The 16,810-nt window shown below is 36.5% G+C and overlaps 1 protein-coding gene across 9 annotated transcripts in view; it reads right to left on the minus strand.

Annotated features, from left to right (window-relative positions):
• The window catches only part of Ten-a (Teneurin-a transmembrane protein), a 454,976-nt gene that overhangs the window by 334,042 nt on the left and 104,124 nt on the right, over window positions 1–16,810 (minus strand). For 8 of the 9 annotated variants that reach the window (XM_072889357.1, XM_072889392.1, XM_072889390.1 and 5 more), the window contains exon 2: window positions 7,953–7,988. The exons of the other annotated variant lie outside the window; for it this stretch is intronic. The gene's annotated coding sequence lies outside the window, so the exon portion shown is untranslated. The remainder of the gene's footprint in view (window positions 1–7,952; window positions 7,989–16,810) is intronic. 9 annotated transcript variants of the gene reach the window in all.

Raw genomic sequence — 16,810 nt, forward strand, 5'->3', positions numbered from 1 at the left:
GGCGTTATCCGTAATTGGAAACTTCCGTATAATTATCCGCCCACGGCTTCTTGTCCGTCCGCATACGGTGCGCCTGTAGCACGATAAAGCATCCTCTCATCCGCCGCCTGCTCTGCTAACCATCATTAATGCGATTCGCTCGGTCTGCTACGAGTGTCGTCGTTTCGAGAGTGGCCCTGCGCCAATGTCGGCGTAACACCGCGAACGTGCATTCGATTCGAGCGCTTTTGCGGCTGCTATAGCGTAATCGGTGCCACGGGATCCGATTGCGGTTGTTTCGTTGAACGGAAGCACGTAGGTCACAAGATTCCTGGCACGTTCATAGATTCTATTGATTCTTGGTCATCGCGCTGCGCGACTTTCATTGTTAAAATACAATTGTCTGTTAATATATTAGTGCAACTAATAAATTTAATCTTCCGGCAAAGTACATGGAGCCGATAGTCAACGCCAAGTATTTGTCGAATTACGTTTAATAATTTTACGATTCAATTATTAAACGATGGATTACGTGCGATTGATACAAGCATATGACGATAAATTCTTAATGAATTGATTAGATAAATAGTAATATTTTATATAAAGGAACAATATGTATGATTGAAAGAAATACACACAAAACGATTTAGTACCATTTAATATAGACTCTCGATAACGTACAATTGAGAAGAGGATATAAAAAGAGCGAAAGCTTTCTCGAGAAAACGCCGTTAGCCGCGAGCTAGACCGGGATTGAGGTTTTATTGATCTCAACGAAGCTGAATTTTCGAGCGAGCTATAACCTAGACAACACACGACATTGCTTTTTACCAGATTTCTCTCCTCGACGTTCTAGATTCACGCGTTATCCGCTTCCGCGGGCACGATTTATTCGCGGCCTTTTCACCGACAGCAGCAGCGTGGCAACCAACCACGATCCCCTTTAAAACGGACACGCTCTCCTTCTTCTATCCGTCGATTTCTCGATAAATTCGAGATAACGGCTCATCGCGTTTCGTCTTATAACGCGATTCCAAGAGGTCCATTCTCTTTTCCGCAATCCCATCCGCGCACGAAATCGACCTAGAACAATGTTCGTCGAGCGAGGGCCGATGATCGTAGCGAAGGGGACTCGTTTAATATTACATTAGTAGCGGCTGCGAAAACATATACTACATACGGTATATTTCCTCCCGGAAAGAGATCGGAACGGGAGGTATTTTTATTCGTCTTTTACAGTGGGGGGTTCGTTGACGAGAGAGCGCGAGGAAATGTGCACGCGAAACGGAGTAGCATCCGGTCCCCGGTCTCTATATTCCAGTAGCGTTCGACGATGACCGCCCTTCAATAACGTTTGGACACGTCCAACGTTGGAATTCCCGCTGAAGTCTCTTCCCCGAATCGACCGCCATCGCCTCGATATCCAGCGTCGGTGTGGCGGCAAACCGTTATTTCACGCCGCGAGGGACAACGGAGGGTGGGAGGTAACGGGTGGACGACCCTGTGGCACGACGGCGGGCGGAAAAATTCTCTCTCGAGCGCTCCTCGCCGGCCATTAATTCTATTGTCCTTCCGATCACACCGTATCTATAGTCGGGCTTTGTTCTCCGAGGACCTTACGAAAAAGTTGCGACCGAGCAATTCATTCGAGAGTCGGCGGGCTTACCGCGAGATAATAAATTGTACGGCACGGCACACGGCGCGTCGCGTCGCGTCGCGTCGCGTTGCGTCGCGTCGCGTCGTTTGCCTTTATTGCTCCACCTCGGTAAGTCGCGCGAAAAAGCGAGTTTTGGGCACGTGCAGGCGCCGCGATTGCAGATACTTACGTCGGCGATCGCGTTTCCGCCACATCAATCGCCTATTTTCTCAATTGCCTGAACGCTGCGAGCTGCGAGTGCTTTCCTTGAACGTCGAAATCGTTCGCCATACATTATAGCCCGAAAAAAGGCAACAATGTGTCAACGTTACTAATGTCGGAATAATATTCAGAGAATAATATACGAGAGAAAGAGAGATGTCACTATATTGCATAATGCTTCGCTTTTTATAATTATTGAATAATGCTGCATTTTATATTATTTTTAGGTACGCGTTACTTATTACTATGTACTATTTTTCATAAATTTTCAATAAAATTATTTTTTATTCTCATACACTTAACTACTGTTGATGAAGAAATGTGCGTTTAAATTAATTCGTAGCAGATCGCTAAACTGTCAACAACTGTTCGTTAAAAAAAAAAGAGCGAATCGAAAAGCAATGTCAAGTTTCGGCCACAAACAATGTATTTCACAAACGTTGGAAAATAAATGAAAATAGTGAACACGACTAAGCGCGTTTATGGGAAGTAATGAAAAAAAACGAGTTTAACGGTACGTTTGTGACCCAATTCCCATTTTACATTTTAAAGCACCGCGACTCGTTTAACTCCATTACAAGGACGGTATTTAATTAACAGGAAAAAAATGTTGAATAGTTTCGCTGTAGTTAGTCCGAACTTCTCAGCAACATAGACCGACGTAAGAACCACGCGCAAGTCGGTGACTCTTAAAATGTCCATGGATCGAACGTTTAAAGAAAGGGACAGAGTAAAAGAAAGAGAGAATTTTATAAATGCTTTAGTGATTGTATCCACAACACTTCATTGTGTCGTATACTTTGAATTTTATTCGTAAAACTGTACAGTTTTGCGGTCCTTCAATAACCACGAAACCATACTGACGCAATTCTACAAACTGACATGAAAGTGCGCAAATCAAAATTTTCTTTTACTTCTTTTTGCCAACGCTTTTTGAAATGTACTGTTGGCATAGAGAATGTGTATCTCCCTGTGTGTCAATATAACCTCATAGAAAATATGTCATGTCTATTTCGAGAACTTTTGATATATAAAAAAACATGTACCAAATATTTTTCACATTTTTACCTATTGGTCTAATTAAATGATTGAATCTATTGATCTATGTAAATGCAAATGTAATTTAATTAGAAATTAATTTCGTAGAAACCAATAAACGCTAACGTATTAATTCTAAACTTTTTTCTTAATCTTATCGGATATTCTTGAAATATTTACATTATCCTTGATTGATAAGACCGGAATTGTGAAAATACACGGAATTAGCGAACGATCCATCGCGAGAGAGGTTACCAACACCATACTGTTTTCTTCTCCTATTTCCACCAATCAATTTCCTTCGTTTCGCTCGCCGTCGTTTCTATCCAGCCGAGTCAATTTAATTCTGATTAATTACGTTTTAATTAATACAAACGCGTTTTCCGAACAACCTTAGGCTGAGTCTGCGAACCGGGGAGGGGGGGGGGGGCGGCGGGGAGGGAAAGTAGATCTACGAATGGTACGTTGTCTTTTTCTGCTTATTGTTAGTTCTCCGCTTTTATCTCGGATGAAATCGAGGCACAATTGTCTCGGAAATCCAAGTGAGAAAGACGAGTGACTCTTCAATCCGGGGTAGGGTTTTTTCTGCCATAGCAGATTAATGGAAAATAATGGTCGGCAACGTAGAATCGCGGTCGAGGAATCTCGTTATTTTACTGTGTCGAAAGAACGTCGTTCATATTTATTTGTGACGGAACTGTTCCAGTACAACTATGTAGAATTTTCTGTCCGATAATTGCCTGAACACGACGACTACGGTCCTTTCATATTGTCTCATTTGTGCTTTTTTCTGCTGTTATTGTAAAATATAAAAACTGTATATTTATTAAAGTTAAATCGGGACAAATTTAATAAATACGATGTAGACGGAAATTTTCCTCGAAGAGAGGTCGACGGTTTGATGCAGGATATTATGCGCTTGCTTGAAAGCAAAAGAAATAAGCAAGAGTTATAAACAGGAAGAAGAAATAAATTCCGACTGAAAATCTGCCGATAGATTTTTACATGATAAAGAGCGAGTAAACGATTGAGACATTGTTTTAAATCAGTATTTTGCGAGAAATAATAATATCACGATTTTAATCGTAAAACTTTTCAAATCTCGTAAATCGACAATTATGTATGTTATTATCGAGACTATCGAATTATTAGTTATGTGGCTGAATAAAGTAGATTGATATTATTTCTTCATTTATCTTTATATTGCACAATTGTGTTTATATTACTGCAAATTCCTGCTATATCTCGTAACCATATCTTTTATATGTAACTGTGTGTACTTATATTAAATGTATACTCGCTTCTTCATATCCGCGCGATTGCGAGCGCGCGCTTTCAAGACTCGTTTCCCATTTATCGCATTAGCGAATTTCTCTGCACGACTCGCAGATAAAATCACGTTATAACGATATTCAAAAGTCGAGAGCTCTCGGAGCTGCGGCAATAATTGTTCATAGCGGATGTCCGTGCTCCGTCTCTCGAAAGCGGACGATTTTCTCTCTATCTCGAAGGCGGCAAGGTCGGTTATCAGAAGAAAACGCGTACGGCAACTGCTCAACCTCGAGATTTTCCGGGCGGAGAAACGCGGAAAAACATTCTCACAAAGAAACTTATCGTTTTGCAGCTGCAGGTAACGTCGGTGTCGGCGGTTCGCGTTGCGGTGTGCCACCCCCAAGATAATGTTAATATCCAGCTCGAGGTTTTGTAATTGGCAATTATTTTAGCTTACTCCGCTCTTTGTTCTCCGACTTTATCCCGGCGATGGTGCTCACCCGGATTCCCCGAAGAATCCTCGAATGTGCCTGCAGCTGCGCCCTTTACGCAATCACTTCGAGGCTAAGCCGCCAGCGACTCATATCCCTAGCGGCCTGAAACTTCTCTTAACGCGAAAACGTATGTCCCATTTTCCGTTGAATTTCTTGTTATCGCTGAACGGCCGAGAAAATTTGGAATCAGGATTTTCTGAATCTACTTGGAGTAGCTACGTAAAGAGTACCAACTTTCCCGAAATTTACCGTAACGGGACGAATAATTTCGAACATTATTCTGAGCGAACCATCTGCGTCGCGCCAACCTAAACGTAATGTTTGTTCGCGTTTGCTCGTAACGCGCGTCCACCCACAAGGAAGACTGATAGTCAAAAGCGCGGCATCAGGATCAGGGCGCGTTTTAGCGGTAAACGCGAGGCGTGGCTTCCGGACTTTCGCGTTACGGCGCGCGCTATCGAGGACAGGCATAAATCCTGAACGTCGACCAGCCGCGAACGAGCGCCACTGAAGCGCGTATACACCCTGAATCGCTCTCTCTCTCTCGCGGTGTACACGCACACAAAAGCGAAAGGTTATTAACGAGCCCAGATTAAACCCGATAACACGCCGCGACGGTATCTTTCGGTTCATGGCGATGCACGAGGCGCCCTTTGCCGGCGCCACGCGCACACCGGCTCTCTCTCTCTCTCTCTCTCTCTCTCTCTCGTTATCCATTTTCACCGTTAACGTTTAATGCATTCCCCGTGCGGGTGCGCGCACCCGCCGTGCCAGTCGCAAGCCTCGGCTCCACAAATTTTGCAAAACACCGATATAAATCGTTTGATAACGCGTTGGCCCTGAGCGTCGATATATACAATGCGGGAGTCGACGGCGGGCAGGTGGGGCAGCGAGTGGCAAGGGGCTAGGGGCTAGGGGCTAGGGGCTAGGGGCGAGGGGCGAGAGAGCGCGGGAAAGGAGAAAGAGGGTGGGCTCGCGCTGGAAATTTGGCGATACGCCAGGCGCATCGACGACGCTGCAAAGTGCACACGCCAGCCGGTGCATCGCGTCGTCCGGCCGACCAAACGTGTCGGATGACGTAACCGATATCACTAATTGCAAAAACTACCACCGCGGAACATCGCCCGCGGTATCTCGCACCGGACTTTTTAACCCGTGCGCGTCGCCTGGTTTTGAATTCGATACTATCGCGGGTAATTTAGACGTTTCTTTCAACGTGAAACCACAACGCCAGCGATGTTGCTATCACTCGTCGATGTGAGCGGAATTTTGCGAAACTTTTCTAATATCTGCACATATACACGCATACACATACGCACACATGCACGCACTTACGCACGAATACACGCACGCACGCATATACATACATCGAACTGTTAGACATGTTTTTAACTGCCATTGCAGTATACTGAACGATATACACGCTCGTGAATATTCCGATGTCACTTTCAATTAATATGGATATACAAAAAGAGTGGATATATATAAAAAGATATTAAAAAAAAACTCCAGCTCGCGGGAAAATTCATACGCTCAGTGCGATAGAAAAACAAGAGTATCAAAGCATATCGAATTTATTCAAACGAATAATATAATTCGTTTTCTAAGGCAATATTAAATAAAGCTGGAGCGCATGACTAAAGCGTTGAAATAAATTTGTATATATATATATATATATATATACTCGCACGTATAGATGTGTGTGTGTGTATATATATATATATATATATATATACATATTAATATACATATATATATATATACATTTATACGTTGACCAAGAATTTCAATCTCCGCCAGCAAAAATTCGCGATGAGACTTCGTCAAGAAACGTTTCTAAGACCTGTGCAGCGACGCGGACACTTACGGCAATTAAGCATCTCTCCTCTACAGGATCCACAAACTCTTCGAGAAAAAACTAAATAAATAGAGGAGTTCGCCTTGCAGGCCGCGAAGGACGAGGTCGATGTGGATACGCGGTGGTCGGTAGTGCCAGGGAGCTTGTGCAAACACAAAAGCTCACGGCTGAAGATAAACAGTGAGACTGTAAGCTGCAACATACCTTCGGGCATTGCGCGGTAGGTAGGTAGGAAGGATAGAGGTAGGAAGAGCCAGAAGGAGAGAAATACACGAACATTGTGCAAGGTTGTGAGCCTCTTTCAAGGAGACGGGAAACTAAGACGGGCAGAGAGAAAACTCTGGCGAAAAAGAGCCACCTATAACGTTGACACCTAACAGCCGAAGGACTCCCCGCCTTTTCCGAAAAGGTCCTCTGTAAACTTACGACATTAGACCGTCTGTGGAATAAACTCTCGTTTTAATAGCGTAAATATACATGACGCGTAATCCACTTTGTCTTTCTGTTGCGGCTTCTCGCGCGAGATTTTTGTGTAACGTGGGAATGTCTCCGACATATCGTGAATCTTTTCAGGTCGCAAGTTCACACCGTTCCGGACTGCGAATTTCACTTGAATGTTTGCCAGATAAAAGTGTTGTTCGTAAAGCACAGGCGAGAAATGTATTTGTGTTTTACATTTTAACACTTAAAATGTAAATATTAAAATTATACAATATGTAATTATAATCGAGCATGCATTTGATAAATGATCGACATAGAACATTTCAATAGATTCGATTTTAATTTGTCTAACAAGGAAAGGTATGGAAGTGTCTTTCCCCGATTTTAATGCGCTTTGAATATATTGTAGTCTAGGTCAAAATAGGAGACACATATTTTTTTATACGTGCTTTTTTGGCCGTTAAGGGGGTGAAACACCCTCTTGAAAAAAATCGGTTTTTATATTTCTGAGCAAATACCGTCAAAGACGGTAAGAGATATAAAAAAAGTTTCCAATAAAAATTTTATGGTTTTTAATGTACTTTAAAACTGCAGAATTAGAGTTTTTCAAAATTAAAGAGGTAGGGGAGATTTCGAAAAATATGACATTTTCAAAAAATCTGATTATGTAGTTTTAAAGTACATTAAAAACCATAAAACTTTTATTTGAAACTTTTTTTATATCTCTTACCATTTTGACGTTTATTTGTCAGAAATATAAAAACCAATTTTTCTCAAGAGAGTGTTTCATCTCTTTAACGATCGAAAAACACGTATAAAAAATACGTGTCTCTTATTTTGACCTAGACTACAACATATTCAAAGCGCATTAAAAGCAGAGGGGAACACTTCTATACTATTCCTTGTAATATATAATATGTAAATATATAAATATATAATATATAAAAAGTAATATAAAATATATTATATATATATATATGTACGTGTATATCGACGCTCAATAAAATCTTACCTATTATGGTTTCCGTTGGATAGATCAGAAATCGTCCTGCAACAGACATAAATATTTTTGCTAATTAATTATTAATATATGAACTAATAACAAATAATAACAATTATAATTATGTTATTGGATCGGAAACATAATTAAATTTATTAACCGACCTGACTTTCTGTTTTGATAATATACATGCGAAACAAGTTAAAATGTATGATATTATATAATTGCAAATTATACATTATATACTATGCATTATATATTTATCACGTCTATTATCGATATAGTTTTTATTAGGAACAAAATAAAATTTATATATCTTCTGCATGTATTAATATAACTACAGTTTCAATCGAGCAATTTAAAGTAGCTTGGAGCAGAGATGGGTAAGAGTATATATATTTTGGAACAGCTAATCTAGCTGCAGGTCTTAACTTGTAACTAGGTTAGTGGACGCGTGCTCATCGTCCGTGACAGAGGTTTGCACTTCAAAACTACGTGACGTGGCTTACGTTCTGCTGCGTGTTCTCGGAAAACTGACGCGTTGGTCATTACTTGCAGCAACGAGTACCCGATCGCAAGGGGAATAATTAATTCAAGCAATGTCATTAAAAGTACTACGAAAGTTAAAACATGCTAAATGACACGTTTATCATGGTAAGTGTGTTAAAGCGACACTCTCGGCGTTGTAAACTCATAGGAGGGATGCATGCAATTATATAGAATTAGATAAAACACATGATCTCATTGAGGAACATTTATAAATCATGTATATGCGCCTGAGAGCTTTTTCCATTTCATAACGAAGTAAAATAATTAGCGACAAATAATCGATACGCGATAGAACGTATGGTATTAAATAAAATAAAATGTGGTAATTTAATTTTTTTTCCTCCCACATAAATGATAGCGTCAATCATTATCCATCGAATTTATCACGAACGTATCCTCCTGTGGTTTGCATGTGTGTGTCGAGTTCATGCATATAATTTATTATCACTTCGCGTTACACTAAAAATGCCTTTACTGATTCATTCGCAGACACATAAAAACCACGCCGCCATACATTACTCCGTGGAGACTCTTGTATCCACTTTACGCACACACAATCAACTGCGCTATAAAAGCGCACCTCAACCTACCAATATTTTTCTCTCTACTTTTGCGTTTTACAACTTTGAGCATGAATATAAGAGGCAACGGAAACTTCATCACTATATTCTTTCATCAAGTTACCTCATCTAACATTTTACAACATCGTGCGTCTCGATAGTTAATTTTTCTGCACATATACATTACTTCTCACGAAGTTACTACTTTTAACCAAATGTTATCACAGATTTTATTGTCGCATTTACAATATTCAGAAACTTGGGACCGTACATATTTTCTTTGGTAATTGCACAGAGAGAGTTTTTATTATCGTATGTAAAGTGACATATACAGATATAAATAAAATTCGTTTGTAGTATTCAGCGGGGCTAAGAAATTCAAAGCTAACTAAAGTTGTGCCGAGTTCGAAACTTGCTTCACAGGGCACAGAGGCAGTAAGATCTTACACAATACATTACAGACTATAGGGCTCCCTTGTTAAAGATTAGCACGATTCTAGAAAAGCTCCTGGAGAGTGAATGAAAGACACGAACGGGGATATTGTTTTCTTGTCGCGTGCTTCAAACTAACTCCGAAGGGTAATAAAGATACAGAATAGGAGCAAGAAATCGCTAAAAGAGCGAACAAAGATTTTAAGAGCGATAAAAAGAGTTTTAATTGAGGCTAAAAGTAATAAGATTATAAGAAATAAATGTGCGCAAGTTATAGGATGCGTTTGATAATTTATTATATTTACGCGGAATTGTAGCGTTTTTACATATGAGTGATGTAATAAATGTAACAGTCCGACTACCTTTCGATACAACAAACATTTGCCTTATATAACCACGACAATCTCTTGAGAAACACTTTTCATATTCTGATATAAATTGGATAGACCAGGCTCAGCATAATCGATAATATTTTATCGCAATCCTAGTACTTTACCGCTCGCTAACAAGACGTCAATCTTCCTCTTTTTCCGCTTCCACTAAGTATATGTTGCAATCTCTTTTGGAAATCAACAGGATAAATAATAAAATTTACATCTTCCATAAAAATGGAAATAATAATTGAATAATTTTATTTAAGGCTATAAAATATTCCATAAAATTTTGTAATTTCTATATAAGTTTAATAAATATTATTTTATGGACTTGATTATTTTACAAATTATTTATGCTATTTTAACAATTTTATATTTATCATAACTTTTGTTTATGTATTACGTCTTGTGTATAAAGTGGAAATAAAAATACATTTTTTAATATATTTACATTTAGTAACATATATGTATGCATACATACATGTATTATTTTGAAAAAAATAATTGATATTTATTCGGTAATAAGAGCATCGACCGTAGCCTTGTAATTACGAATACAAACGCTTCATTTATTTTTATATATTATGTCTTTCTGCTTACACATCGCCTACTGCAAATCATCCTGTTGGAACGATTAATTGGGTCAAAATCATTATCAGTCTCTCCATTGATATAATTAATGATCGCGACTTTGAGCAGTTAACTTCAATTACTAGAGATCTACACCACATTCATTATTGCCTACTGTACGCACACACAGATCTAAATATAATCTTGTTAGTATTAGATCTCGTTAATATTAGAAGATAATATTAAGGGTGCGCCATTATTTAAAATATTAACTCTATAGAAACTATTAATTTATATTATTTAATTTTAAAATTATAACTTATGTGCATACCTATACACATAGTGATAATTTTATTTGGTATATAAAAAGAAAAGAATTTATCGAGAGAAACTTGATATAAAAATATCTACGTACATATATCAATTAAATATTTAAATAAAATTCAGTTTTACCGTATACGTATATTTTGCCCGATAAATATAATAAATGTCTAAAACTCCGAATTTTATTGTATTGTACACATTATTAAATATTTTTCTCTCTTCGGTATAAATAGAAATAAATCAATACATAAATCTTCTACTACATTAAATTTACAATTGTATGAAACACAATTTGTTTCTCGGAGAGATGGAGCATGGTATAGCGCACATACTTCAAAATTTAATAAAGCTAGAATAGCACGGAAATAGTATAACACGATCGGAATAAAATGATTTTCCAGCAGCTAGCCTGGGAAATTCCATAGAATAGTAGTGAGATTACCAATACATGGAATACGTAACGTATTGCGAGACACGCGCATTAAGAGATCAATATTTGATGTCGCGGCAATCGATAATTGAATATATTGTTTTCCGAAACGTGCTTTCAAACGTTCATGCTTATTTCGCGATTCGGACTTGTGAGCGTTTTATTGTCAAGGAAAACGCGAAAAATTCATGCTGGTGCACTTTCACTGCACGTGCAATGAATATAGTGCCACGTCTATCGCATCGATGAGAAGAATACGTTTAATTACGATGCCAATTACATGATAAATTTGTATATGTTTATCGACTTCATCTTGGACTTTTACGTCTCCCATTGATGCAATTTAAAGATAACGCAATCTATACATAAAAAAGTTTATTGGCAAACATTCAGTTTTTGGATGCGTATGTATATATACGCAGCACTCCTTTGTTGGGAATTCGAACGCGAATGCTAGGTTTCGTTCGAAGAGGGGTTGGGTCTCCAACAACTTGAACAACTTCACAATAGTCGTGGCCTTTGCACGGCCCGCTACGCGAAATAAACTTTACCCGCCTAACTTTAAAATAGATGATCGTGTTGTGTTGGTACATGTAAGTATATCCACAGGACAAAAGTACGATGGTCGTCAATGAGAGTTTATCAGGTGCAACTTCAGATGTACGTTCAGCGTGGTATAGATTGGAGATAAGCGTGTAGTCATTATTATCACGCGTATGAGAGTTTTCACTATTCGTGGTTGGTTATATACAGAGAATATAATTACATATATGTGAATCACATGAGAAAGAAATGGTGTATATATGATGACAAGAGAAGGCTTTCTTGTGCAGCCGGACTCTTCACAACGCTCGAGAACACTTTTTCACAGAACGAAATCGGCACACATGGTGATTGTAAGCTTTTGCCGATGATATCGGTAGAGAGATCAGTGAGAAAATTTCAGATCTGCTCGAACTAGGAACGGAACCATTGGACTATGATGTTCTTCATATTTGGTTTAGTTTCATTGTTACAAAAAGGGCGTGACTCGCCACGTTGCGCTTATTGTTAGGTGCAAAAACGCGTGAATTTCAATGTGGAATCGCACTGTTTGAATCAAAGGGCTGGAATTTGGGGCGGACAGCCATACGAGCTGGTATGTAAATGTATCTGCTGTTTCTGTTTGCTGTTACACAGATGACACGGAAAAATGGTAGAGATGGTTTTACATGTACGCAGAAACGCATTGGATTTCACGTTTTGCTGTAACTATTTTAAATCGTAAAATTCTTGAAACAATTAAATATTATTATAGATTCAGTTACACTTTTAAATAGAAAAGCTTGTTTCTTAATTTTGCCATGGGCACTAAATTATTACATGAAAATCGCGATATGTATCGAAATAAGTTAAGTTTAAGAACTTGTAAATTATTACGGAAGTAATTTCCACAGAAATAACTATAAAATGTATGTCATAAGGGATGTAATAAAAAAACCCTAAATTTCTAATGAACTAAAAAAGAAATGTGTAGTTAGTTCTTTAGAGATCTTATTTTATAAATATCTTATTTGTACTTAAATTTTAATAATAAAGATAATATTACATTGTTGTAGCTCTGCACTCTAATGAACAAAATAATAGAGCAATAAAATTTTTTTTAGAGGAATATAACAGAGAAGTAATATATATTATTGAAACATGTTACGCAATATTATATAACAAGAAGAAGTAATTTTTCCATAATGTTTTTTATCAAACTGCACAACGTTAAAAGTTAAAAGTTCATCAATGCAAGCTTCATACTTTTAGTGTAATTACAGCTATTTCGTGAGTAATTGTTAAAAGTCAGCCGCGTGAATGTACGTCAAAAACCGTATGAATGCGCTGTAATTTAAATTACTTATTTCAGATTGTTAGCTTGGTTGCTTTTCTTCCGCTTTGATTAAATGTTTCAACGTAGCGTGGATATTTATGAGATTACTACGAGCTCGGCCAAGCGTCGCTTTAAACGATCGAATTTTCCGGAATGTAGGATACGAAAAAGATAAACACAGATCCGGCCCATAGGAATTCTAACATAATTACGCGGCGAAGCGTGGGTCTCGCTACTACAATAAGTGTAGTACGTGCCGCGTTTGCACAATGCGTATTAATCCAATAATTACGTACTAAAACCGGTGCCCCATCCGAGAAGTAGCTCTTACAAGCTACTACATTCTCCCGAAACATGCATTAACAATCTGAATATCAGATACCGATTTATACGTTTTACATTTACGTATGTTTGTACGCGGACCATACACACGTTTTATACATAGGTAAGTATACTTTGTGAATTTTATTTTCTTTACGGATAATCACGATACACCGAGTGAAGTCATTCATTCGTTATCCATATATCGATTCTTGTTCATCGTTTCTTAAAACAATGTTTCAGTGGAAAGGTAAAATGTTTTTTTGCGTGACCATATTAATAGAATTTTTCTTGCATGTTGTAAATTCGTACTAAAGAGCGATGGAACGTTAATAATATACATACAGTGAAAATTGTGATAAGAGAGAAGAAACAGAGCGAAATAAACTTTATTTTTTAATTTTAATAATAGAGATTCGTTCTGCTGTTATATTTTGCGGAACGATAGCATGTTGCAGCGATACAATATCAATTGTGATAATTGATATATCTCTCATGTTAGAAAATTTTTTCATTAAATTATATGTATATCGGTTTTGTGCTGCTCAACGAAGTGAAATGAAGATAATGACAATTGTAGTTACAAATCACAATGTGTGCATATAGATAGCCGAATTAATATTTATAATCAATAAATATTTTGTTCAATCGTGTAATAAAAATGCTCAGTGTTTCTAATAACCGTAGCTAGTAGCTATATAACACTGAGTATGCAGCTTGGATTAAAATCGAATAAAATTATACGTCAATTTACTTTCAAATGAAGTCTGCATTATTATCATGTAGCGTGACATCACTCAATTATCTTGGACCGTGCAAGGAGAAATTAAACGAGCACGGCGTCGAATCGTCTTAGATATTTTCTACAACACCCAAACATTATAAAGCAATTGGAGTTCATGAAGTAGAACAGCAACAAAATTTTCGCGCTTGTTTCATCTTACCGTGATCGCGCAAATGCAATAGATACATTGCAGATTTCTCGCTTCTTACAAATTGCAACAATAAACGCAAGATTTAGGAATTTTATCAGAGACTCAGTTTTTGCTGTCGTGATTTAATTTTGACAATAATAAGTAGCATGAAATAATGAAGTAATAAAATTTGATATTAACACGAAATAGTGACGTGCATCATATATACTTATATATTTGCATATTTGTATACTTGGATATACCGGCTAATTGTCCAAGTATCTGTATGCGCTTATAACGATCTATATCAAAGCCCGAGATCTGTATTATAGCCGATACAGAGCAGAAACAAGACGATATAGTCCTAGCGATGGGACGCCGGGAGAGAGGATAACAGTTACGGCATACGGTAACGCGCCAGTATTGACAAACATCTTCATTAGCTCCGATTGCTTGTGTACTATCTGCCTACAAACGTTGTGTATGTGCCACGGAGCTATTCTCTACTTGAGCATACCTGCGCATACCTTTGGAGCTGTAGACACGGGCAGTAATTTACCAGGATTGCTACTTGATGCGAGTTAAACCGACACGTTTGCAGTGTTTCGACCTCTGCTGTATCTTATGCTATATTATCAAGGCTGAGCGGAAACCGTTGGTAAATCGTGCAACGACTACGATCGTCCATAAATCGAGAAGCACTTTAATCCTAATTTAAGTCCCGGCATCGTGTACCGCTTATTTTAGAGATGCATTTATAAACTTGCCTCGAGAGCGACAGCCAATCGGCACGTGATATCGCTTTCTGAAATTATAACGATTATCGATAACCAATTAAAGAGCGATAATAGGACAAATATATATATATATATAAATGTGCACTTTTATAACCTGAAATATTGAGCAATAAAAAATTAATTTAAGTACTAAATTATAAAATATAATACTTCCAAACACGATTTATATATATATATATATATATATATATATGATTATACTATTCAACTTGTAGTTAAAATAATGTCGTTAAAAATAGTGTTGTTTAAAAAATATTTATGTTGCGTATATAATACGCTTGCTATCAGAAGTTAATCATGCTCTAAAATTGGTAACATCCATTAGTGTGTGCATATGATAAGGCAAATAATTAATGAGCGCTTGTGTCATAACAATTTATATAAATAGATCACGCATATTGTACCTATGATATATTACCTACAATAATTGTTTCTCATCGATTTTTTATTTTATTTTAATTTATGCCTTATCATATTTATGATTGCATAAATTGTTATACTATTAATTGCTAATAGAAAATACGATAATTAAAAAGTAATAAATAATTAAAAAGTACTTCTAAATATAGCGAACATTATAATTTAATATAGATTAAATTTTGAAACTTTACGACTGCAAGTTTCTCTTGATGTACAAAAACGACTGTGCATATTAAATAATAATAAATAAATAACGCAAATTGAAATGTTTATGCAACTTGTTTATGCTTAATCAAGAAGATATATTTCTTCATACATATTCCTTTATCTTTAAGAAAATTTCTGCAAAAGCATTCAGGAATCTAATTATTTATTAATTAACACAAATTTCGCGACGGAAAAGAAAAATAAACAAAATGTAAATTAATGTAAATGTAAATGTAAATGTTATATTCCGTATATTCAAAGATAAAGACAGGATATATATAAAAAAATCGTTAAAATATTATTTAATAAAATATAATGAGATAATGGAATCACATACATATTGATTTTCATTATGAATATAATGTAACTCTCGGACAAATAAATGCTATTACAGTGTGATTAAAATAATAACACATTATCGTAAATAGAATAATCAGTTTTTTAATCAGAATATACGAGAATATAACAAACACAGAATTACTTTAAAATGATCGGTTAAATTGATCAATTTTCTGAATGGTATAAATAGTATAAATAAAATAAATTATATTTTCAATGCGAGCACTTAAATTTGCAATTTAAATCACTTTTTTATTTAAGAAAAGGTGCTAACTTTTTATTATATTGCGTACCTTTCAGGATATAATCCTATAAAAATTCGTTTTTATACTTTCAAAGCAGATCGGTGCAAAAAAATGCAACATGTACTGTGAGATACCTTTTTTCGTTTTAGCTCAAACGATTGCCAACTGTTCAATTTTTGGATGCATGAAATATGTTTTTTAGTTTTATTCGGCTCAAAAAATTCAGAAAGAAAGAAAATAAATAATTGAACATATATTTTATCACAATCAAACATTTTGTCAAAGTATATTGTTTTATAATACTATAAAAAATAATATAACCCTAAGATATAAGAAAGATATGGTAAATGTTACATTAGTGCAACGTGTTAACATATTTTATATTTATTGTATATAATCTTTTATATTTATATATTTATATGTATTTGTAATTCACATTATATCCTGTTATATGACTGAAAAAGCGTAGGAGATTCAACGAGAAAGCTATTGTTGCAAACCACCTGAATGCCGAATATATACGAACGCAA

Source organism: Anoplolepis gracilipes, chromosome 1 (assembly GCF_047496725.1).
Source record: "Anoplolepis gracilipes chromosome 1, ASM4749672v1, whole genome shotgun sequence".
Classification (NCBI taxonomy): domain Eukaryota; kingdom Metazoa; phylum Arthropoda; class Insecta; order Hymenoptera; family Formicidae; genus Anoplolepis; species Anoplolepis gracilipes.